The sequence below is a fragment of the Alligator mississippiensis genome, chromosome 4 (genome assembly GCF_030867095.1).
Source record: "Alligator mississippiensis isolate rAllMis1 chromosome 4, rAllMis1, whole genome shotgun sequence".
Taxonomy (NCBI): Eukaryota; Metazoa; Chordata; order Crocodylia; family Alligatoridae; genus Alligator; species Alligator mississippiensis.
The window spans coordinates 99,849,934-99,875,566 of NC_081827.1; the positions used below are offsets into that span (position 1 = coordinate 99,849,934).

Sequence of the window (25,633 nt, forward strand, 5' to 3'; positions counted from 1 at the left end):
TGTTTGTAACAAGAGAACTATTCTCTCAGCCTCTTGGAAAACAACTTGGAGTAAAAGACTCTGGTTGAATTAACCCTTCATGGAGACAACTCACCGAGGGCAAAGGACACGGGTGCTTTAGCGGGAGGGAATTCTAGCAGCAATCGTTCTTCCACACTTTAAAGATAGGTTTAGTTATTTAAGAGGAGGATGTTGGGTAGTATGGCTATACCAAGGTTAAAAATGTCAGCCATCCTTTTTCTGCAGGAAGACTGCCACCTGAAGTGTCAAAATAGTGGCCGGAGAGGTCTTAGTAGTGTGGGAAGACTCCCAAGAGACTCTTAGACTGGGTCTCTGGGCTGGCTCCTGGAGCAGAATTAATACAGCCACATTAGGTTAGGGCTGCAGGTGAGTTAATATGCTCTCTTTCTCAGCAACACTAGTGCAAAATGTTTCAGGATGGTGCTGCTTTGCACTGTAAGAACAAGCTTTCAGCTTTGTCTCCTTTCTCAAGGCAAGATAGTCCTCAGTTAAAAGTCATGCCAATGCTGAATAATTCTGTCCCATTCCTCGCTCTGTTATCCCGTATCTAGGCTCTCAAGCTGTTGAGTTAAGACTGTTATTCTCAACCAGAGTGATATGTTACTGTTAGGACTGTTGGGTGTGCAAGCCTGATTCACAAGATAAACCCAGATTTTTCACGTAGGACTCCATAGTGTTAAAAAGATTCTGACCAGTTGTGGTCTGCCTGAGTTCTTTGCCAAAGAAGAATTGCTATTATTTTTCTGTCATCAAAGAAAGAGTGAAGACAAAAAGCTTGCATTTTCTGAAGGGTGTCTTGAGACTTTCAAAGGGTGCCTCGAGTCTAAAAAGGTTCAGAATGACTGGGCTGATACACATCAGTGCCTTCTCCCATTTATGCTTTGGGCCTCTCGCTGTCTGAGAAGACTATTTTTTTCTAGATTTGTGGTTTGCACAAATTGAAGCTAGACGGAAACCAAAATAATTCATTCAGCAGTGACTTTCTGGTAACATCCAGATATTCCAAAGAAGAGACCAGTAGATGAACCCCACTCTATCTCTTTCCAGCAAAACTTCCTCTTTGATGAGGTATAATTGACTGCTGGCTGTTCCTAGGAGCGGATCTATCATTCAAAGAGCAAACCAGAGTGAGCTGAATTCACCATTATGCCCTGCCCCCCAGCGCACAACTCTAGCCTCTAATGAGCTCTAAGAGACGTGGCCTTGACCATAAACCAAAAAGAGCACTTTCCGCCCTGGGCTGTGAACGAGAATGAACCGTGGGTCATGTGACAGAGCTCAGCACTAACCCCAAGCAACTAAGCCTGTCTCCAAGCCCTTTGCTCCTTACAGGAAGTGAGACAACAGGATATGAAATGAAACTTCATTTTCCTCGTGACAGTGCAGAGCAAAAGTTTTCTGCACAGCAGGCTCTGCCTCTGAAGCATCCCTGTATCTTTTGCCCCCTCCCTTCCCACTCCCCAGAGGCTTCAGTTCTAGGGAAACAAGAGAACAAGCAGAAGCATGAATGCGGGCTGTCCTATGTGGCGGTAGAGCGTTCATCCTTTGGTTACCCATCTCCCTTCTCTCAGCTGTGCCTATTGCAGTGATGCAATGTGCATCCCTGGAACATGTGGGTGAGGTGGGGCAAGAAGCAGACGCAGGCTACACGCCACATTACGACTTTGCTTTCGTAAATGAGCGATCACATGGGACTTGCGTGTGTGTGCATGTGTGTGTTCGAGCAGCATTTTGAAAAACAACCAAGGAAATCATGTGGCAACATGAATTCACAGACGCCTCCCCTCCCACCCCAACCTCCATTCTCTCCTTTATCTGTTCTCCCTCTCTCTGTGACTTGCAACCACAAACGCTGAAGCTTCATTCTGTCCTTACTAACTTCGGGCTGAGCCTTGGGCTGTTTGTTTTGGCACACTTCAGCTGGCATCAGCCCCTCCTTGTGCTACTCAGACCACCTGTGTTGGGTAACTTCCCTCTTAAACCTCCCTTCGGAAATTCTGTTGTAGCCCTGAAGTTTTCTGATGTACATTTTAAATGGCATCATCCAGCTGCATGAGAAATTATTTCCCTTTCAGAACCTGTCAACATCTGCAACCCAAGAGGGAACACTGCTCAATGACTCTGGCCTTCATGAAGTTGTGGAGAGACAGCAATAGCACATGCACCTTTCCACCCTCCCACAGTCAGCACATTAGCTATTCTAGACCCATTGTTTAATGCCATTGGCCTTATGCAGCAATGACACAGCTGAAGATGGGCCTTCGTCTAACTTTGCCTGTTTGTCTCTTTATACCCAACTGGCACTTTGCTAAGTCAGCTGCAGGGCCATAAAATTTAATGGCTGGCGCCACCACTTCTAATCTAGCTTGGGAACCTAACAAATTCAGTGGCCCACGTATATCCAGCATGTAGTGACCTCTAATCAACTCCTCAGACCTCTAATCAAAATTTGCAATGTCAAATTTAAACCATTTCCAAATCATGTGTGCCAGGACAAATGTGTGCTGGAGCGGGTTACCTAGAGAGGTGGTAGAATCTCTATCATTACAGGTTTTGAAGGCTCAGCTCAACAAAACCCTGGCTAGCATGATCTAGTTGGGGCTGGTCCTGCTTTGAACAATGGGTTGGACTAAATGGCCTCCTGAGGTCCCTCCCAACCCTAATTTTTGATGATTCTATGAAATACAAGAGCACATGGGCAGATCTAGAACTTTGAAAAGGGGGTACTGATGGTGTAGTATATCATCACATATGAAATGACACATAGAAGCTTTACTAATTTAAGAGCGCCAGGAGCCTAGGACTGTATTTTAATGTTTAAGATTACAAAGTAAAAACAACTACAACTTCATCAGAAAGAGTTAAACACAGTCTGCAGGACTGTGAAATGGGAGCTTCATTACCAGGAGCAGCCTGCAGCCAACAGAATTGAGAACAAAGGATAGCTTTATTGATGGAACATCAAGGCAATTAAAAAGAAGACAGGGTTGTTAATACCTGCAGAATGAAGAGTTTAGAAGGGATCAGGTAAATTATAATGAGCCATGAAGTTAATTGACTCCCACAGCATTGCCTGACTCCCACAGCGCTGCCTGACTAGAAATGCTGCTGCCACTGCCAGGCAGTGGATTTTAAACCTTGGAACCAAGAATCAAAGGAGGTTTTGGGGGGACACACACACAGAGTGGTGCAAATGCACCAGTGCATCCCCCCTGGATCCATTTCTGCAGAAGCAGATGATATGCCTTACAAATAAAGCGCAATCCAGAAGACTAAAAAGAAAGTAAGTTTGACTGTAAGTCTCTGCCTCACCAAGGAAGCTCTGGAAAATGGAGTCCATGGGATAACTCATGGTCAACGTATTAGATGCTTATGGCCAACTAATCTTGTTGAGTGCAAAAATGCCTCTGAGTTATACACAACACTGGTTCCTAAGGATCTACCACTAGAATCAATAGGTGTCATATCAATCTGTCTGCCCCAGTCATGGAATGAGTTGATAGTTTACTTTTGTAGAAATAGGCATAGCCAAATTGGAGGAAGGAGAAGAAGAAGCCACAGTTACTATGACCATCACCACATGGGAAGGAATAGATTAATATAAAGGACACTGGAGATTAGGGTTAGGAAAAGTGCAACACATGGGTGATATGAAACTTATTTCCTGTGCCCAGTCATATCACCTGGGCCATGGTGACAAAAAAGATTATATCACTGGAAGCTAGGTTTTTGTCTCCATCACCACTCCAATAGGCTGAAAAAGGAGGGCAGTATTTAACCATTACCCTTTGGCAGACAAAACAAGGTGGAGGAAACAATCTTGAGGAGGCAGACTAAAGGGGCCTTATAGAGCAGGAGGGAGCTAAAGCTTCTGGGAAGACCCTGACATTTTTGTGGATCCATACCTCACATACAATTTATGCTGGCTCTTCATCAAGGGAGGAGAGGGGGAATTGAAACTAAATAAACCTCCTGGGTTGCCATGATGCTTTGTTCCATTAATCAGCCTCCCCAGTTCAGGCACTCACCCCTCCATATGCCAGTGGTATCATGAACTCTACAAAATCAAAGGCAGATAGGGATGATATCTTCCTACCTTTCGTTAGCTATTTAAAAAAAACCTTTTTTTCCAAATGTGTGTACGTACAGATATGTAAGCCTGCGTATATAAGCATATATATATATATATATATATATATATATATAGTGCAAAGGGTTTGATTCTAGAGTAAAAAACATAAGATTATGTTAGAATCACAAGGGCAGGATTTAATAGGATCTATTATATTGTGGCAGTACCAATTGGGGAAGATTGGCAGATTTCATGATTGTGTACCACAGCTGATGGGGGAAAGGTTCATAGAATCTGTGCTGCAAACCATCAGAAATTATCTTAGGAGGCTAGTGGGGGAGGCACTGAGGGCCCAGAAGGTAGAGGAAATGGGAGTCTATGAGAGATGGTTGTACCTTAAGGGGACGATCCTCCAGGCCCAAAGGATAACAATCCCTGAGAGAAGCAAGGGGGGTAAGAGTGCTCAGAAACCCCCTTGGCTCAGCAAGGGCATTCAGCAATGCCTGAGGACTAAAAGGGGGGCGTACAACCAGTGGAAGAGAGGAGCTATCACCAAGGAGGAGTACTCCTCCTCGGCCCAGGAGTGTAGGAGGGCTATTAGGTAGGCCAAGGCAGAGATGGAACTCAGGCTAGCGTCCAGGATTAAGGACAACAAAAAGTCCTTTTTCAAGTACATTGGGAGCAAGAAGAGGGCACCAGGCAATGTAGGGCCCCTGCAAGACGCAAATGGTAAGCTTGTGGCTACACCAGAGAAGAAAGCTGATATTTTTAACAGTTTCTTTGCCTCTGTTTTCTTGAACAGGGACCCACCTACCAGAGGTAGGGACAATCTCGGGGATAGATCTGTCAGGCCTTCAGTCAGCACAGATGTGGTTAGGGATCTTCTGGAAGGGCTAGACATTTTTAAATCTGCAGGTCCAGATGCCCTCCACCCAAGGGTGTTGTGGGAGCTGGCAGGGGTCATCACGGAGCCTTTGGCCCGGCTGTATGAGCATTTGTGGTCATCTGGCCAGGTGCCAGGGGATTGGAAACTGGCTAATGTGGTCCCAATTTTCAAGAAAGGGAGGAAGGAGGACCCAAGTAATTCAAGGCCTGTAAGCCTCACCTCGGTGCTCGGGAAGATCTTGGAGAGAATCATCAAGTAGCACGTCTGTGTGGGGGGCCTGCAGGGGAGATCATGCTCAGGAGCAATCAGCATGGGTTCATCAAAGGCAGGTCCTGCCTGACCAACCCAATTGCCTTTTATGACCAAGTAATTAAATCCCTAGATGATGGTGTCGCTGTGGACGTAGTCTTTCTAGACTTTAAGAAGGCATTTGACACTGTCTCTCACCCCATCCTCATCAATAAATTAAGTGACTGCGGCATTGATGCCTACACAGTTGGATGGGTAAAAAATTGGCTGACGAGGCGCACCCAGAGAGTAGTGGTGGACGGGTTGTACTCAACCTGGAGAGATGTGAGCAGTGGGGCCCCCCAGGGCTGAGTCCTTGGGCCCACACTGTTTAACATCTTCATCAGTGACTTGGACGAGGGGGTGGAAAGCACGCTGTCCAAGTTTGCTGATGACACTAAGATGTGGGGCGAGGTGGACACACTTGAAGGTAGAGAGAGACTGCAAATAGATTTAGACAGACTACAAAAGTGGGCAGATGAGAATAGGATGGGGTTCAGCATAGACAAATGCAAGGTGCTGCACCTTGGGAGAAGGAATCCACAGCATACAGACAGGCTGGGGAGTTCCCTTCTTGAAAGCACAGAGGTGGAAAGGGATCTCGGAGTCATTATTGATTCCAAGATGAACATGAGCTGCCAATGCCAGACCACAGCCAGCAAGGCCAGCCATACCTTGTCATGCATCCAAAGGTGCATCTCAAGCCGGTCCAGAGAGGTGATACTCCCCCTCTATGCAACTTTGGTCAGGCCGCAGTTGGAGTACTGCATCCAGTACTGGGTACCGCACTTCAAAAGGGATATGGCCAGCCTGGAGAGGGTTCAGAGGAGGGCCACCCACTTGGTGAGAGGGCAGCAGTTCAGGCCCTACGAGGAGAGACTGAGGGACCTGAACCTGGTCAGCCTCAGCAAGAGGAGGCTGAGGGGGGACCTGGTGGCTGCCTACAAGCTCATCAGGGGAGATCAACAGCAAATAGAAAGAGCCCTTTTCTCCCCAGCACCACCTGGGGTGATGAGGAACAATGGTATTAAGCTGATGGAGAATAGGTTTAGGTTAGAGATCAGAAGGCAATATTTTACAGTTAGGGTGGCCAAAATCTGGAACCAACTTCCCAGGGAAGTGGTCCTCGCCCCTACCTTGGGCAAATTCAAGAGGAGGTTGGATGATCACCTGTCTGGGGTCTTGTGAACCCAGCATTCATTCCTGCCTGTGGCAGGGGGTCAGGCTAGATGATCTGTTCAGGTCCCTCCTGACCCTAGCTACTATGAAACTATGAAACTATGAAAAGGATCAATGAGATTTTTGACCTGTGCCAGAATAGTAGGAAGGAAACTGGCAAGCTGTGTGATGCTGGGGAAGGAGAAAATGGTGGATAGTTAAACCACTGGGCAATACAAGAAACATGGAGAACTTCATGCCAGTGACTGGGGGAAGGACTGGCAAATTCTATTATTCCCATCAGGAAGAGATCATCTGGGCATTTGGCATCCTGCCAGAGCTGAGTGGGAAGGACTGGCAAGGTCCACAGATGGCCGCAAAACAATAAATACTTTGGTTCCATTACAGACCTACTCAGAGGGACTGGACGGCTCTCTGGTATTGTGCTAAAGCTGATCACAGAGGCACTACTAGTTTCTGTGTGTCTATGCAAGGCATGGTCTGGTAGGGATTGGTGAGCTCTGTGGTTTGTGGCAAAGCTGATTAGGAAAAGATGGGCAGGTTTCGCAGCGCTGTGCTAGTGACCAAAGAAAAATTGACAGAACTCATCATGTTTCTCATCCCTTGCTGTGTTCCTCTGCACCTGCGCTGCTTTGCCAGAGATGCCGTCCTGGTTTATCTGCTGCTGTGGCTCAGTGGTAGCATTTTTCTTTACCATGCCAGAGACCCAGGTTTGACTCCTGGGCATGCATATAATTACAGTCATTGAGGCACTGAATGTCTGGACTTGGTCTGGCTTTTGATTATTGTCTCAATGGTCTGAAGGGGGAATGGACGGTCTGGACAGCCTCTGCTCCTTCATATTCCTGCCTAGGTATATATGTTTAAGGTCTTGGTGACTTCTTGCATGCACATCATAATCCAGAAGGATCAATGGTTGCCTACTACATTCTTGACTGTCTGTTGTTCCAGTTGCCAGCATGTATCACACTTCTTGTGAATAATATATCTTCTCTGGACTAGTCCACAAGGCCATTACCTGTTTTATCTTCAGAGACTTCATCAAGACCCACTTTCTGCTGCAATACTGACATGAAAGCTCTTAGCTAATGGTAGCTTGGCTAAGACAGCATAAATACTCACCATCTTCCATCCTTCTCCCTCCTAAAAAGCCCAAACTCCTTTAAGTCATTCAAACCCTTCACGATGGAACATTACTAGCCTATATAAGTCTATGTACTAATTGTCAGTCACCTTGGCTTTTTTCCATTTGTGCTGCATATTACATAGTGAGATCAATCATAAGCATTTTGAAGCATGGACCCTACCTTCCTGTGTGTTTGCTCGATTCCTAGGCAATGTGGACCCAATCCTGATCAGAGTGCACCTTCTTTATTGTAAACTAGAAAAATCATGCTATAAAAATACAAGTGACATTGGAGAAGGATTTCCACTGCACCCACAAGGTATCAGGGGAGGATTGGAGGGTCCATATGGATGTGTTTAAGCCTGTTGGGAATATGGGGAAGCTTTACTGTCTTGTGTTGTAAGAATAAAGTCATATAATCACAGAAAAGTAGGCCTAGAAGGGATCTTGGGAGGTCGTCTAGTTTAACCCCCTGTTCAAAGCAGGATTATCCTGTCTAAACCATCCTAGACAAGGGTTCATAGATTCATAGATTGTGCAGTCGGAAGGGACCACAATGGATCATCCTGTCCGACCCCCTGCCCCTGGCAGGAAAGAGGACCGAGGTCAGATGACCCCAGCCAGGTGATATCTAGCCTCCTCTTGAAGACCTCCAAGCTAGGTGATAGTACCACCTCTCTTGGAAGCCCATTCCAGATCCTGGCCACCCTTGCTGTGAAAAATTTCTTCCTAATATCTAACCTAAATCCACTCTCAACTAGTTTACACCCGTTATTCCTAGTCACTCCCTGGGGCGCCTTAGTAAACAGTGCTTCCCCTATTCCCCGTTGACCTCCCCTAATAAATTTATAGGCTGCCACAAGATCTCCCCTCAGCCGTCTCTTGTGAAGGCTGAAGAGATTCAGCTCTCTCAACCTCCCCCCATAGGGTCTATCATGAAGGCCACTAATCATGCGAGTGGCCCTCCTCTGGACCCTCTCAAGATTCCCTGTGTCCCTCTTGAAGTGCGGCATCCAAAACTGGACACAGTACTCCAACTGCGGCCTGACCAGTGCTGCATAGAGGAGGAGCATCACCTCCTTTGTTCTATTAGTCACGCACCTGCTAATGCACAACAAGGTGCGATTGGCCTTGTTGATGGCCTCGTTACACTGCCGGCTCATGTTTATCTTGGAGTCAGTTATGACTCCAATATCCCTCTCTGCCTCCGAGCTGCTGAGAAGGACACTCCCTAGCCTATAGGTGTGCTGGGGGTTCCTCCTTCCCAGGTAGAGTACCTTACATCTATCTTTATTAAATTGCATCCTATTTCTCTCTGCCCATTGATCCAACCTGTCCAAGTCAGCCTGAATCTGCTCCCTGCCCTCCAGTGTACTAACTTTGCCCCATAACTTGGTATCATCAGCGAACTTGGAGAGGGTGCTCTCCATGCTCTTATCCAAATCGCTGATGAAGATATTGAATAATATCATTCGAAGGATCGAGCCCTGTGGGACCCCACTGCCCACCTCCCTCCAGGCCAAGAAGGAACCATGCACCACCACTCTCTGGATGCGGTCCCTAAGCCAGTTGGCCACCCACCTGACCGTGTAGGAGTCCACTCCGCAATCTGCTAGCTTCCCAATGAGGATAGGGCCTTCCTAAAGTCCAGGAAGATGACATCAGCCTCGGCTCCTATTGGGAGTTTGTCTAACCTATTCTGAAACCTTCATGAATAACCCTCTCCCACAAGTATCAGGCACAATGCCTGAAAACATCAAGGATACTTGCTAAAGCAAGTGACAAGGGCATTATCAATGTCCTGCCATTGCAAGGAAGGGAAGTAGATTGTCCTAAAGAACAAATCCAGATTCTGATAGAAATATTAATACTTGAACATATTTTGAGGGGTTTAAGAGTTTGAACCTGCCTTGCCTTGAATTCTTGAACCATGGCAAACAACACTGTTGACATTTTTATTTGATTAGACCAAGTCACATTTGATTGGATCAAATATAGTTGGAACGCATTGATCATAAATGAAACTAAATTGGGCTGGGGAGTGGTTTGAACTAGAATGGAATGCTTTAGGCACAGCTGGTTAAGACTAAAATAGATTGGGTTTGATCTGGCTGAAATGGATAGCAAGGAATTTGGAATATTTGGACTTTGATGGGTTTTAGACTGAACCATAAGAATGGATCAAAGCATTTAGCATAGCTTGACAAAGATGGATTCCATTGCTTTAAACTAGGTTAGACTGAATTGCAATTGGCACTGCTTTGGTTTGGGCTGAGTGCCCTTAGGTTTGATTAGAATGGGGTAGTCTGATTACAGTTGGATTGAGTATAATGAAGTTGAACTGGACTGAGTTGGGTTGACTGTATTTGGGTAACATTTGGCTGTAGAGGGGCTTGTTTGGCTTACATCAAACCAAGTCAGAGTGCAAAGTGATTTGTCAGCAGCTGCTTTCCATGGATAAGACAGAATTTTTCTAACATGATCCTGACATGGAACCTCTGACAATAGGTTTGGAGTTAAATTTGGCCTTCAGATCCCATCTATTCCAAACTCTCCCTTTCTCTGCAGCCTCTGCAGGCTCAGCAAAATATGGTGGCATGGACAAATGATCCAGCTAAAGTGAAAACAGGATGCAGGGATTTATAATGGATCAGCTGATATGTGATAACTGTACCCACAATTACCTCGCAGTAAGTGAAAGCTAAACCAGGGTGCCTTCTCCCTGAATGCAACAGGGCTGTTACCCCAGTAGGTTTTCATTTACTGCAGGACAACTGGGGACACATGAACATTTACCACACATCAGCTGTTTCAAAGTGGGTCCCAGCCCCCTGTTAGTGCACTTCAGTTTGATCGTCTGTCCCTAAAGCAAGATGCTTACTCCAGAACCTGGACATCCTTTTCCTGTGCCAGTCTGCCTATCACCAATACCTGTCACCACTCAGCAACCTAATTGACAAAAATTCTCATTTTCTGCAGGCCACCCTTGGGAACATTCGGACAGCCTACCTGTACTTTAAGGGAGTAAAGGGCATTTTTGATCAATGCAGGAAGATATGGTTTACTTTTAATATTTAATAAACAGGGCCCTACATTGTCTGGTTGATTTTTGCATGTCCTTTGACAGTGGCTGATGAAGTGAGCTTGGGTTCACAAAAGTTTGTGTTCTCTATATCTATTTTACTTAGTCTATAAAAGTGCATATCTGCCCTGCCTTCTTACTGATTTCAGGTTATCACAGCTAACTACCTGTCTCTGCTTGTACAAAATCAGAGACTGCATAACTGACTGTTTGTAATCCTTTGTATGACTATTGCTAATACATGAAATAAAATGCATCCAGTACTAATAGGTTTTAGGACATCAGACCCCAAATAAGGGGTGTCCCATCAAAAGAACTACATCTATTAACCAAAAGCGCCTTTAATACAAAAGCTTGTGTGATCACCCTAAGCAGGGTGATGGTCCCTTCTTCCCCACCTGCTCTCTTTGACTCTACAAGCAAAATAAATACAGAACAAGGGGTAAGAGATGGCACAGTCTTTGGTGGGATTGGTAAAAGCAGAGCCCCATCTCCTTACAAAGCTAGCAAAGAATGGAGCAGGAGAGCGGAGGATAGCACAGCGCTGTACAGCTGCAGGGCTGCTCACAACAGGGCAGAGCACTTAGAGAATGTGCTCTTTGTTCCCTGCCTTTAAAGGGTAAGAGAAACACTTATGCATGGCAAATTAGCCCAAAAATGTATTTCTCTAAAACACCCAATTGTCTGGTCAGCTCTGCAGCTGCAGGGAAGTTCCAGAGAGAGAAGAGGGGGAGGGAAGGAGGGAGGTTTTGCTTGAGGGGGGTGGGGAAGGAGGGTGGATTGTGTAAAAGAGAAATTTTCATGTGTCAATTCAAACTGAAACTGAACAGATGATGAAAACAGGGGAGTGGGTGATGGGACCCTTTGCCTCTTGGATTATGGGGTCACCATGTGACCATGAATGTATATATGGCTCTGCTATTTGGGGAGTGAGGGGCAGTGATGCACAAAATAACTTAACACTGAGATCATTTTCCTATATACCCAGAATAAGTCACTTGCAGCAAATGCTTAAATACAGGGCAGCATGTATCCTCGTCTAGTTGGAGTCCTGCACCTTCAATGGATCAGCTGTATCACCTCAACTGAGTTTTGCCAGCTGCTGTGTGGCACATGAATGGGATGTGAACATCCTTGTAAGAGCCTGCTGACCCCATACTTTAAAATCTCTTGGGGTTAAAGTCTTTTAGGGTGTTAACGTCTGATGTCTAATGTCTATTAGGGATGAGTTCTGCTGAACCAGCTGCTGATGCTGGTTCTGGTTAAGGACTTCGAGGAGTTTGCAAAAGTGAAAGTAAGAGCTGAAGTCCAGTGCTTTATTTTTGGTTTAAAATTTCCAAGTGCAGGTACTTAGTGAGAGCATCAGGCCTCTGGTCAAGAATTGGCTCCCTACAAATTTAAGGACTACCAGACCAGAAGTGACAGCCACAAGACAAGCCTGAATTTCACTGAGAGAGCAAAACCTAGTTGTAAGATACTTGAACGCTGTTGAAATGTTGCCAATGCCATGGAATGTCAAAAGGATTCAGATCAATCCTTCTTCCACAAAGGCTTCTTTAGACATCTACCAAAAGTAATCACATCCTGAATCTGTTAGGATCTGTCCATTCTGGTTGTAAGAGGAAAACTTCTGCAGATCCTCGCTTTTGTAAGCAACAGGAACTTGGTATCACTGAGATAAAAGAAACTGGACCAAGCCAAAAGGTGAAATGTCTCTTCACTGTGCAGGGGTCTTACATTTTATCTCTTCACTGGGCAGGGGTCTTACATTTTATCGAGGCAAAAGATTGGGGATTCAGCTTCATATGAATACTGGAGATTTCCTCCTTGATTATTCATTGATATGTAGTAATTCATGTTCATGGGTTTTAACTGATATACCCAAGGTCCTCTTTGTTTTTGTACCCTTTGTCTCTCGGTTACAGTTAAATTCCTCAACCAACCAAATACTTCCACTAAAAATCTTATAACTCCCCAGGATCCGAATTCTCAAGTCCTGTTAACCTTCTGTTGCTGCGCTGGAAGGAGATTGGGGCAGTTTCCCTTGGATGCTTATGCTAGAAGGCAGTAATACAGGTGGGAAACATAATGATTCCTTTTTCTTCCTCCCACCCTAACCTCCCTTATGTGTATGAAATCAAGAATATGACATGGAACTAACTGGTAAAGGGAGAGGGTGGCTACTGGACATGCAAGACTCACAGAAATTAGCTGAGTTATATTAAAGTGGAGTTTCCGAATAAAGACAAGCAGATCACATTCATGCTGTTACAAAAGCAGCCAGGAAGAAGTGGAGAAGTTGTCACAGAGATGGCCTAAACATCCCAACCCTGGGACTGAAGGAGGGCACTCTGAGTTGTGAAACTAAGCACTTGTGGACTGTTTTATTGTCATTGCTTGTATCATCTTAGTTTCATGCTCATTCATTGTTCCACATTAAGGTTACACTGGTGAGGAGTGGAAAAATTATTCATTTTAAGAGTTGCTGTGTGTTTTATATTCCAGAACTTCAATAAATGTTTAGGGATGTTTTCCCTTATCCATTAACATTGTTAAAATTTGGAAGAGCCCCACACACAAATGTCCCCTACAGCATCAAAATTTGACAGCCCCAGAATGTCACATGTCCCCCTCAGGGACAAACACAGAAATATGGGAAACAGAGCCCCATTAACTGTACCCTAAATTCTGAAGTAACACAAAGGCCGGAATTATTGCAGAGCTAAGCTCCACTCAGGGCAGTTTCAGAGTGCAGTTGGCATAGACCAGTGGTTCTCAACCTTGTTAGACTGAAGGCACTCCTCAGAAAATGCCAACTCGTAGTTTGCACTCATTTTTTGACAACAGAAAAAGAATAGATCAATTCTTCTGTTGCAAAGAACTCAGAAAGACTACAATAGGTCAGAATGTTTTTAACACTGTAGATTCATGGATTCATTTTTTTTTAATTTCTGTGTTTATCTTCTGAATCATGTTTGCACAGTTAACACTATTAATATTCCGTGGTACCCTGCAGCATCCCTGAAATGATCTCAAGGCACCCCAGGGTGCCACAGTACCTTGGTTGAGAATTACTGGCATAGACTAATAAAAAAGCCTCCAGTAGTTTGAGAAGGAACCATGGTAAGAACGGGCGAAGGGGGAATAAAGATGCAAACATGTCACACATGTGAACGCCTGTTCACTAGAGTGCCCCATGGGATGACAAGGTCCAATGGTCATAAACTCTTCCAAGACCATTTTAGGCTAGACATAAGGAAAAACTTCTTAACTGTCCGAGCCCCCAAGGCCTGGAATAGACTCCCTCCAGAGGTGGTGCAAGCACCTACTCTGGACTCTTTTAAGAAACGTTTGGACGCTTATCTTGCTGGGATCTTTTGAACCCAGCTGACTTCCTGACCCTGGGGCAGGGGGCTGGACTCGACGATCCTCCAGGGTCCCTTTCAGCCCTAAGGTCTATGAAATTTTGTGAAAACCCCAGCACTTACTAGGGCATAGTGTGGAAAACAATGGAGACGGGGTCAGCCTGGGTGCAAGAATGGCTGGTCATTACAACTGGGCAAAATGACAAATGGTAAATTCACCAGAAAATTCATCAAAATTATTTGCATATGTGGGTCAAATGTAATGAATAGATTCAGGCAAAGCAAGAAGGATGGGAAAAGGGAGATATTGAAACAATTCATGTCAATATTTTTCATTGAAACATTTTGTTTTGAAAATGCCTTTTTTTTTGACATTTTAAAACTAAACTCTTACTTTTTTCCCAGTTAACTCAGGTCCATTTTTAAAAGAAAAATAGCACTTGTAAACAAAATGTCAACCTGGTTGAGTAACCCAAAGCCAAGCTGACAACATCCCATTTCAGGTGACATGAAACATGGCAGGCTGATCCCAAATGCTTTAATTTTTTTCATTTCATCCAGTACAAGCAAAACAAACAATTATGTAGTGTATCAGGTCAACCCAAACTGATTTCTTTTCCTCTTAATTTTTCAATTTGGTCACCAAACCAAAAAAATCCATTATTTGCTCAGCTCTTCTGGTAATAATCTCCATTGGCGATCAGTGATGAGGCAGCCAAGGAGAGCTGTAGAAAAGAGATCTTTATTGAGCTGGATGAGGCTGGCCAGAGTGAGTGGCCAGTGTCACATGTTGGGACTCTTCTGGCTGCCATGCTAACTGAGGTCCCTCCTGGAACCATTTTTCTTCAGTTTCATTTGCCACATTACACCATTGCTTCTTATGAATCAGCAGCCAGTGACAGGAGCTTAAAGTATAAATGTTAATTTAAGGCAACCCCCTCCTCCCCATTAGTTCACTACAGCTGTGTCTACCTCAGGCTTTCTGCTGCACGTCTCTTAACGTTGCAAAAATAGGTTTGGCTCTAGAAGTGGTAGACATCAGCAGCTTAGGGCTCAACTGGAGTTTTTAGTACATCATTGTCTAATTCTGCACAGACCAGGTCTAGGCAAAATGGTGGTAAAAAAGCCATTAGATCCACATTAGCGCTCCCATCATTTCTACTGTCGGTGGAACTGCAGCAGCAAAAGCAATGGAAAAATGCTAATGTAGACACAACCGAGGTGTAATTGGAGAAGGAACCCTGGACACCTCTCCTGATGGGGTTCATACTGAACTGAAGAGCCCCAGTTGCTTTGAAAGGGAGCCCTCACCCCCAGTTCTCTCCCGGTAGGCGAGATGGAAGTGTGAACCCCCCTACCCCCGCCCAACATGTGCAAGGACCAGCCCGCCCATGAATAGCTTTGGCACCTGTGCATTCCAGCCCTTGTAGCTGGGTGAACAGAGCAGGGACCTGAATGAGCAGCATAAAGGCGCGCTGCAGCCCTGTCGCGGCTCTGTCCTGACCCATCCTCCCCAGCTGCGGCAGCATCCGCTTCAAACCCAGACAACAATTCCTAGCAAGGCTTCTGCGCAGTTTTCTTTCTTTCTTGCTCCCTCTCCCTCTTTTTTTTTTTTTTAATTCCCTTTTTCGAACATATCATTACAGGAGAAACAAAAAAGATGGGACAATAACGCCATTGATGCGCTCCTCTCCTTCCCCCGCCCCCCTCCCCCTCTGGTGCGTGCCAGCACTCTTTCCACCCGCTCAGGGCTGGAACCGGTGCCAAACAACCTCTGCTAATAAACAAGAGGAACCAGATAAACCAGGAACACAATAGAGGGATTTGTTGCACTTAGAGATGGTGGGAACAATGTCAACGTCGCGCGCAGCTGCATATAACCCCCCACACACTCACAACTCAGCCAGTGTGATTTATGAAAGGTCAAAGTTCATCATGTCTTAAAGGCCTCCTTCCTTGCATCACTTATTAACCCTTCCTTGAATGGACCCTTATTGTGGTGGGGGCGGGGGGGGGGGGGAGTGGATTTATATACAGTATTTCCTTTGAGTCGAGGCAATGCACGCACTATCCCATATGCTTCTCGCTTCACTTGTCCACTGGCTAATATACAGTGTTAACCAATGACAGGAGATAGATTTAAGTGCAATTGGTGTCAGTGTTGGGGGAGCACCATGTGCAAGGGCAATGGGCTTTCCCCAACACTTCCCTGCAAGTGTGCTTTCAAGGGAACCTCAATGGAACCCCTCAAAGGGTGAGATTGAAGTTCAGGCTTCATCCCTTCTGCCCCCAGTCAATCCTTCTCCTTTCTGATGAAGTGGCCAGTAAGGAGATCAATGAATACCCATTCTGATGTTTTTCTGCCACATGGGCATCTGCTAGGAACTGGCTATAAGTACTCAGATGCTAAAGAAGGAGTAGGGTGGCCATCATAGAGGACATTCTGGTTTTCTACTGCTCTGTTCTCTGTCCTCTATTGATACGAAACCAGACAGCTTCAAGAGAAAAATAGAGGACATAAAGGCGTTAGGTTTCTTATCAATAGAGGACAGAGGACAACCGGACAGTCCAGTTATCCTCTGTCCCCTATGATGGCCACCCTAAGTAGGATGTGTGCATTATATACTGTGATGCTAGCCATAGCCACAGAATGTGATTTTGAGACAGGAATTACTGGGTGACATTCTGTGTGTGTTGTTGTGCAGGGTGTCAGACTGGATGATTAGATACTTGGTCCTTCCCAGCCTTGAAATCTAGGTATCAAGAATATCTAGATAGGTAGATATTTCAGATAATCACCTTTCACACACGTCACAAGAAATCAGAGGGCAGCTTTCATTCACTTTCAACTTGAGGATAGAGTGGGGCCATCAAACTGAAGGAGAAAGATCTTATCTCCTGCTCAATTACACCTGGCACTGCAGGCCAAGTTGTAGTATCACAACACAACATTACAATGCAACGTTGATATATTATAACTTGATATAATAATTTGCAGCCCCCCTGCCACCACCCTTTTTGGGGGCAAATTAACAGTCTTCAAAGCGGATCCTGCAGGATCTGGGCCTGTTGCTGCAGGGCTGTCTAGAGTCTGATTGGAACCAATGACCCATAGATGAATTGGTTCTCAGGGCTCATTGTATTCTCAGTTTCTTTAGCTATCCAGTGTCCCTCGCTAATTCTTATTAATGTAACTAAGAGTTGAATTCTCTTCATTTGTGAGAGTTCTGTGGAAGGAGCAAAACCAACCCCTTCCAATGGCTGTTTGAGCCTGGGAGACCCGATGAATTTGTGGTTTACTGGAATCCAAGTCAAGAGTGGAGACAAAGGGGATTCTACTAATTTAAGACCGAGTAGCACCTCTTCTCCTTCCAGGATGGTGCAGAAGAGCCTGTGTTGTGTATGATATGGAGGCATCCCTCTCCTGCTGTGGAACAGATGGAAAACTATGATCTGAAGTTTTGGGGGCAGCTTCTTTGTACATGAGGAAGAGAAGAAGCTTTGGGTAAAGACTAGTGACAGCCCTCTTTCTGTGTAGGGCAGAGGGGACTTTGGAGTTTGGGGTTTAAAGGGAGGAATGTTTTTCTGACTAAATGCCAGTTGTAGGTCTGGTTACCAGCAGAACTGTTTCTGCCCTTGCTTTGGCGTCTCAGCCTCAGGCCTTGCTCTCTTTCTCTCCCTCTCTCCCTCACATTCCTCCAGGAGCTGATCAGGGCTTGAATGACACCCCAGATGACTCTTTGCTATTAATTCTTGCTAACAGAATGGGCTCCTTGTTCTCCCAATCCTACTCTCTGGAGGAATTACAGGGGCCAAGGCAGCAGACTGAAGAGTTCCCAACTTAACCCTTTCTCTGACTTCCCAAGAGTCTCCCTACAGCCAGAGGGCCCGCAAAGAAGTCAGAGGTTGGGGAGGAGAGACCACCCCAGGACCTCTTTATCTCTGCTAAACAAATCCACAGTGCTCACCAAAAGTTACTGCAACAAGGAGCTCGCTAAGGAGGCTGCCATTCTCTATTAAACCTAGTACCAACCACCCCCACCCCTTTTTTTTCTCCCCCTTCCAGGAATGCCCTGTGTAACACAGAACAACCCCAGCACCCCCTAAGCGGCTGATTCTGTCTAGTCCATCACACTGGTCATGTAAAACCTAACCTCAAACGGCACACAGCAAAATCGTGTTTTCTCCTGACAGTGCCCGACTCCACCACTTTGATGTTTCATTTTGACCCCTGTCTCAAATCCACATGTCTCCGTCAGGGCATGAGGGGGTTAACAGCAAGAGACTGAGAGGCGGAGTACCACCTGCTATAGCAGGTAGTAGCCAGACATACCCAACTGATTCTTCCTTTGATCTTCCCAGACCCTAGTAATGCAGGGAAATTATCCTATTGTAACCCCTTCCCCTGCCCACAAAATATCAGAACAACTAAGATGATGGACAAAGAGACATCTTGATGCCCAAACTGATTTTCTTCCCTGCTTTCCCTCATAGTGGGGTTCCCCACATCCTTCATCTCTGAAGCATCCAGCATAGCGAACCCCCCACTCCCCCCTTTCGTATTAAAAATGTTGCAGAGGAAATTTCTCTTAGTCCCTTAGACAGTGGATATCATACATCAGTAGAGGTGCTGCTGCTTGAGTGAACTGTCTCATGGTTGTCCCTCAGGTCTGCCCTACAGACACATTCATCTTTGTGGTCTTTTGGGTAGAAGTGCTAACAAAGAGACTGACTAGCACCATTGATGATGATGCTCTTGTGGTGGAGACGCTGATCCCAGTAGGAACTGAGCTGGCAATCCCTTTTCTCCCCTGCCACTCTACACCACTTAGTGAACTATCTGTTGTAGGGCAAACGTTTGGTTTCCATTAACCTTGGGCTGGCTGGAAATCAGGTGAAAGATCAGGAAGGAAAGTGCCTGACCTGAGGCAGTGACAACCATTAACTGTGGTTTTCACCTGCCCCTGTCCTCCCAGACCCTCTGGTCCCTCTGGAAGGGAGTGATCAGGATGGGGAATCCAATCTGATTCTCCCACTCTCAGGGACTGGAGTACTAAATCTTTTGGCCTGCCCTTGAAGGAGACTAATTAATCCACCATGGCCTAACCAACCTCCATGTTTAAAATGCCTTTTGTTTGTACCTGGTCCCCCATGACAATTGCTGCTATCCCTGCAAGGGAACACTACAAACAGCTGTAATTCAGCCACATGGACCTGCTCCTTGTTGAAGCTGTCAGAGCAGCAGCCAGTAGCTGTTACAATGTGGTTGCAGCCACATCAGGAGCTTTATTTTTTCCTGAATGAGCCTATCACTCTTCTCTGCTTGAGCCCACTCAAGCTACCAACCCTTGACCAGGGCCTGAGGGAGAAGCAGGGATTACTGACCATGTCCTGGGTTTTGAGAGGCTCTTGAACTGGTGCCAGTGGCTCCTTTCTGTTAATGATACAGAAGGAAACAGAGCAGATCTGGCTGTTGCATGGCTACCTCCCATCTGCCCAGGTCCCAACAGCAGATAGGAAGATCCTTGGGTCTGTTAGGAACTGTGGTTCATCAGATTCTCGGTTGGCTGCCACTCTGGAACTAGGCATCACAACAAAAGAATTGCCTTATGACACAGCAATACTGGCACCATCAGGGAGCCTATCATAAGCATAGGGATGCTTTACATTCTCCCAAGATTGGGAAAGACCCATGAAACCCAGAGCCATCATGAGTTCTTCTTGACCTTTACTCAAGGACGAATTCAGGGAAAAAAGTGGGGGTGGGGCTGCACTAAAAGGTCATTTTTAGATTTGTGGTGATAAGCTACATGATCCATCTGTGGATGGATGTGGCCTGATTATGATCTTACTTATGTAGTGTTAAGCAGGAGTAATTTCCATTAAGTCAGCGCAGACAGGCTTGTATCAGCCTGGAGTGAGAGCAGGATCAGGCCCATACATTTTACAGGCTCATTTTCCAAAGCAGACTCCAGGTCCCTTTTCTCCCTCCCTCCTTGGGGGTGTCAGACTCAGACCAGCTTTCAACAAGGAATATTTTAGTGAGACCCTGTTAATCTGTCTGGTTCCTTTCTGGCATTCCTCTTTGACTGCCTTGATGATTACCCAGCTATTCATGTGTCACTGAAATCTTTTGGGTCTCTCTCTATACATGCCTCTCCTCAGACTTCTTTCCTGCCAGTGAGATCACAGGGTAGGGTAGCTGACTTCACAGCCATTTCCATGACAGTCAGGTGTGATGTCATAGTGCTGCCTAGTGATACCCACACACCTGAGGAGAGAGACAGTTCTCACTGAAAGCACTGGACCCCCGATATCTTGCTTTGGGACGTCCAGGATGCTTCTGATGTCCTATTTGCATAGGTTCTGCCCTCCAACCCTCTGGCTGTCTCTCTCCCCTTATTGGGGCCCAAGATAGAAGGAATTTTAGCCCTCCTTCAACCCATAATCAGTGGACTCACATCCCCTTTGCCCTACCCTCTTTTCAGTGTAAATGCTACCTCCCTCTTCCTCCGGCTTCCTGGGAGGAGTGGAGTCCAGTGCATCCCCTTTTTCACGGCAGAAGGCAGATCCTATGTACACAGTAGCATCTGGGAAGGTGTGTGCGCATTGCTGAAGCGTGGACCAGCAAAATGGGAAACAGATGGGAGGACACCTCCTGTCCCTTAAGAGGCAAGGAAGGGGATAGCCATCCTCTGTACCACCCTCACTTACCCAGATTCCCCTCCACCAGATTATCAACATAAGGAAAGGACAAACCTTCAGCCGTCTCTGCTATCCCCCTGATATGGCGTTGGGAAGATCTTTTAGTTCCAGCGAGGCTTCCTGATATCACTGGAGAGAGAGAGGCAGCCGGCCAAAATCCATGCCAATCCACCGCCCCTGCCAAAGGGACGTGGGGGAGTGAAAAGTGGGGGAAAGGGAGCAAAAATAATGAGAGAGGGCCCCAAGAAAATACCTACTCCCCAAATTAAAAGAGCCCAACCCACATTCTCCAGCTCTTTCTCCTGCTTCCCCACCTCGGAAGGAAATGGGTTTCATATGGATGAAGTGGGTGTCTGGCTGTCCCATCCAAGAGGGAATGCATCCACGGTTGCAGGATGGGGTCTAGCCATTTCGAAGGGGAGCTGACTCCCAGCTACAGCCCTGCCCTGCCCTGCCCTGCCCTGCCCTGCCCTGCCCTGTAGTCCGGCCGCTGCTGCCTCTGCTCTCACTGGCCCTGTCTCCTCTCTCCTCGTTGGGTCTGAGGCGAGCTGGACGCTTTTAAAAAGCTTTTTATGTGTGTGTGTGTTAATCACATGATTGTCGTTCACCTGTATCTTGAACAAAGACAGCGCACTGTTAAAGGCCCAAACAAGAAAGAAGGCAAGGGGGGGGGGGGATGTAGAGGGAAACTGAAGGGGTTGTTGAGAGAGAGAGAAAACCCTTATCAAACTTCCAATTCATGGGTCTCCCTTTCCCTCAACACACTGGAGTTATTGTTTCGCTGTTGTGTGTGTGTGTTTTTGAATGTCTGTCCCCCCCGCTCTGACGCTGTTTTACTGTATGGAAAGATTTCATTGTGAACCCCTCCCATTTTCCCAGGCGGGCCTGGGACAATACCAGTCCTGTGCCCTTGAGACGGGACATGGCACAAAAGCTGTCACTGTCTTATTTACCCAGATTCTTGCTGGGGTGCAGCAGCTCAGGTATTTGTGGTGCATACCCAGTTATCTGTGACAGATCTCCCTGGAGCTTGAGGGAGAGGCTGGGTAGCAATGAAACGGGCTAGGCACACCAAACGTTTTCTGCAAGGCCTCAGGGACCCCTGGACTTTGGGATCTTGTCTGCACTTCTCTCTGAAAATCACCTCTTTCTCCCCTTCAGACAGATTCTTTTTCCTTCATGTTCCACTTCACAGTGGATCCTTCATCTTCCCTGCCCAGTAACACACCATACGGGCTCTTTGGGCCAAACCCATCCCTAGTAACTTCAGAGATGAACTTGACCTTGAGTATCTCAGTAGTGTCACCACCACGTCTGGATCCTGCCTTAATATGGCTCCTTATGGTGATTCACCCTGCTTGCTCATAGTTCAAATCTTTTCCTCTGTTTTGCTCCTTAATGCTTGGCTAAAAGCAGGATCTGTGTTGATGACCAACTTTACTCTCTTGCAGAGGGGCTGGAAGTCATAGGAGCCTGGAGTGCTATATAGGTCTCTTATAGGACTTCCTAGGGCACAAAAGATTTGGTAAGATGGAAAGATGGGAGCAAGGGAGCATGTCACAGAGATACTGCACATGCACATGTATTGTCGGAAGCCCCATCAACAGGCCAGCTCTATATAATTTAGTGCTTTATCTGCAATAAGAGCAACCACAGTACACTCTCACCAGAGAACGGGCAGCCAGCACAGACCACAGAGCGAGGGTGTCATTTACTGTCACAGGCATAAGTCCTGGAATAGCCAAGCTGCCACAGCTGCAACTTACAGGTGGTTATGCAGAGCTCCCAAATAAAATACATCTATATAGTCACAATGGGATGTGTGTGTGGTGACCTGGAACTGGGTCTGCAGGGGGGACCCCAGGCTTAGAGAGAGAATTGTAAAGGAATCACTGGATGTGTGAGCCAGGGGCTTGATATTCAGAAGCTCCCTCGGTCTTAAGAGCTCACTCGTTGGAAGGTATTTATCTCAAGTACTTCTATGACCCCTGCTACTATGGTACATGGGCACCTCACTGTCCTTGGTGTCACTCCCTTCCCAGCACCTATGTGAGGCAGAGAAGTGCTATTATCCCTCCTTCTGCCAATGGGGAAATGAGGCACAGAGAAAAGGACTTGCCCACGGTCATGCTAGAAGTGTGTGAAAGAGCAAGTTCTCCCAAGTCCCATGCCAGTGAGCCAACTATGCTAGTGTGGAGGAGACTGAGGATCAGAGCTGTACAGATATAATGGGATAAATACTATTCAGCTGCGAAAAAGAGGTGGAATCTGCTATAGGCAGATTGCTGTACAAATACCTGCCAACCTGAAAGGATCCAACTGGCCCTCACCCTTATAAAGATCTTTGCTGAAATTTAATCAGATGGGTGGCTAATAATGGACCTGGGAGGTTTCTCAGTCTTAGAGAGGTGCTCAAACAGGTAACATCTTTATTCTGTAGATAGAAAGTTGTTGCCAGCAGTGACTCTGGAGTAGAGAAATGGTTGCTGTTCTTCCCTCACTCAGTGTCCCATCATCTCAGTGATGTAGAAGGCACCATATAGTGATAGAGAGAAATCCCCGTTGGCTACCCACCACCATATTACCAGGACATGTTACCAGGATAGAAAATGAGGCTGAAAAGGGTTAGAAAATGCTTAGAAAACACTTTAAACACCTGTGCTCCTACTCCAGTTTCTGAGGAATACTTGGGGAGCTGAAACTGGACATAGAAAAGGAGGAAAGGATCAAAAGAGATGACAAAGAGAAAGAGAAAAATCAGGATGGAAATGGAGTAAGAAGGAAAGAAGAAAAACACCCTCTCTCCCAGTTAATTGCAAAGAACCATTGACACGGCATTTTGGTAAAAGCTACGTAGAGCTCTTCTCAGAAAGGCCAACATGTGTGGATCTGCTCAGGCTACCTTGACTTTGCTCCATGACAGGGGCATATCGATTCCATCACAAGGTAAAGGCAGGGACTGCTGTTTTGTTCTGTGCTTGTGCAGGGGCTCCTGGGCCATGACAAATGCTTTTGTAGGCTACCAAATTTCAAGTACTAATACTGGAAGTACAAGGTGGTCTCAAACTCTATGCCTCATACTAATAGTGTCATTGTGGTTTGGCTTCTTTATCCCACCACTGGGAAGTGTCATTTTGTGTTCTCTCTCCCACATTGTTGGGCACATGCAGAAGAGATGTGATCTCCAGCTCTGCCTTTCCATCAGATTTAAGCACCATTTTTTTTTCTACTTAGGGTCAACATAGAGGACCCTGGACTTTTTGATTAATGTGCCAAAAAGAGTGTAGGACACCCTGAAGTCCTGTGTCTTGTCAGGCACTTTGCTCAAGCGAGTCCCTTTGTTGTTGACTCTTGACCTAGCTTATAGCAGGGGTTTCAGTCAACTGATGCCTTGCCACTGGGCTATCGGGACTCTGTAATCCCATTCCTGGAAAAAATATCCCCCTCCCATTCTCCCTTTCTCATGAGGCCAGCAAGAACCTGCACCTGGAGGGAGGGAGGGAAAATGAACGCCTCCTTCTTATTGTATCCTGCTTTGCCCTTCCCCCATCCCAGGTTGGATATTAGCCTCAGAGGAGGAACAATTGGGCCAGTGTTTCTTAGTCGTGGCTATCTCCCAGTGGGACCAGGAGATGACCCCTTCCCCCTCCCTCAGGCGGTTCCTCTCCTCCATGAAGATTCCTGCATCCCTCACAGAGGCTCCTGTCAGATTTGTGATAAACCTCACTAGCCGGGGAAGATGTGCTGAGTTCAGCAGTCTGGATGATACAGTGATGCTGCATCTTGTACGCAGTGGTGATCATTTTGGGCTCTTGGGAAGAAGTGACCTGGCCCCCATGTGTTTTTCCTGTAGTTTCCTGGAAACTGCAAGGGACAGAGGTTCAGCATGCCAAAAAAATTCCTGCCACGCCAGTGGGAATTCTCCCCATGAAACAGAGAGAGCTCGTCTGTGTGATGGCCCAGGATTCACCAAACCAGCACTGCAGCGTTGCTTATATGTAGGAACCAGGGCCTAGAAATTTCTCCACTGAGATCTCCATGAGGAATTTGTGTGCATGTGTGTGAGACTTATATCCCTTACTCTTCAAAGGGAAAAGGAGACAATATTGGGGAAGATGCTTTGCTTGCTTGCTTGGGAGAAGGAAATACTAGACCCTTGTCTTGGGTCTTTGTCTCAGAGAGACATGGACAATGCTTGAAGATGTAGGGAAGGTCAAAGTCGGCCCTTTGGACAGGGGTTTATTTGGTGCCAACTCCACCTTTTCACACACCTGGTATATCATGTATGGACAGGTATTTGATGCCACTGCTGTAACCTGCACTTGCCATCAGCACCAGGAAGCCCACATCCTTGTTCTCACTTACACCGGTCTCATTAAGCTTCCAATAGGCTTCTAGTTGAACTTAAAGCAGGTCCCCTTAGTGCTGTCCTGTAGCTTCAGCCCCCAATCCTTACCGTAGTATTTATCTCCCTTGGACCCTCGCCATACAGAGAGGCAGGAGGCAAAAAAGTGATCTATAACTGTGTAGGGAAAACAGGCAGGCAGGCACCACTTTCAAAAGTGTCGACCCTAGGTTTGCTCTGGAAATTGCAACTCAATGGGGTTGTTTCCTTGGCTCTTAGTGTGACCCTACCCATTATTTGCTCTCTCCTTCCATCGCTGTGTGTTCTAATGAATCAAGTCCTGCTCCACTGGCTCAGCTTGGACCTCCCTTGATGAAACGATTTCCCTGGGTCTCTCCTCTCTGTATTTCTGGCCCGACACTGAAGCATTTCCAAGCTGGCTCTTCACTTATGAACTTGGTGCCTAGAGTTGTATGTTGGTCCTAATTAGTAACATCTAGAGCCCATGGGATGGTCAGTCCCTGGTCTTGCCAACTTTTCAGTGGGGAACCTTGAATGGATATG

General features: G+C 46.3%; 1 protein-coding gene across 2 annotated transcripts in view; it reads right to left on the bottom strand.

The window, feature by feature from the left end:
• Positions 1–21,168, bottom strand: part of PICK1 (protein interacting with PRKCA 1) — a 50,884-nt gene extending 29,716 nt beyond the window's left edge. The window contains exons 1-2 of one of the 2 annotated variants that reach the window (XM_019489584.2): positions 21,039–21,168; positions 20,779–20,853 (exon numbers count right to left, since the gene is read on the bottom strand). The gene's annotated coding sequence lies outside the window, so the exon portion shown is untranslated. Of the gene's footprint in view, positions 1–20,778; positions 20,902–21,038 lie in introns of both variants that reach the window. The other variant, XM_019489583.2, reaches the window with a different exon arrangement.
• Positions 21,169–25,633: the final 4,465 nt, after the last annotated feature.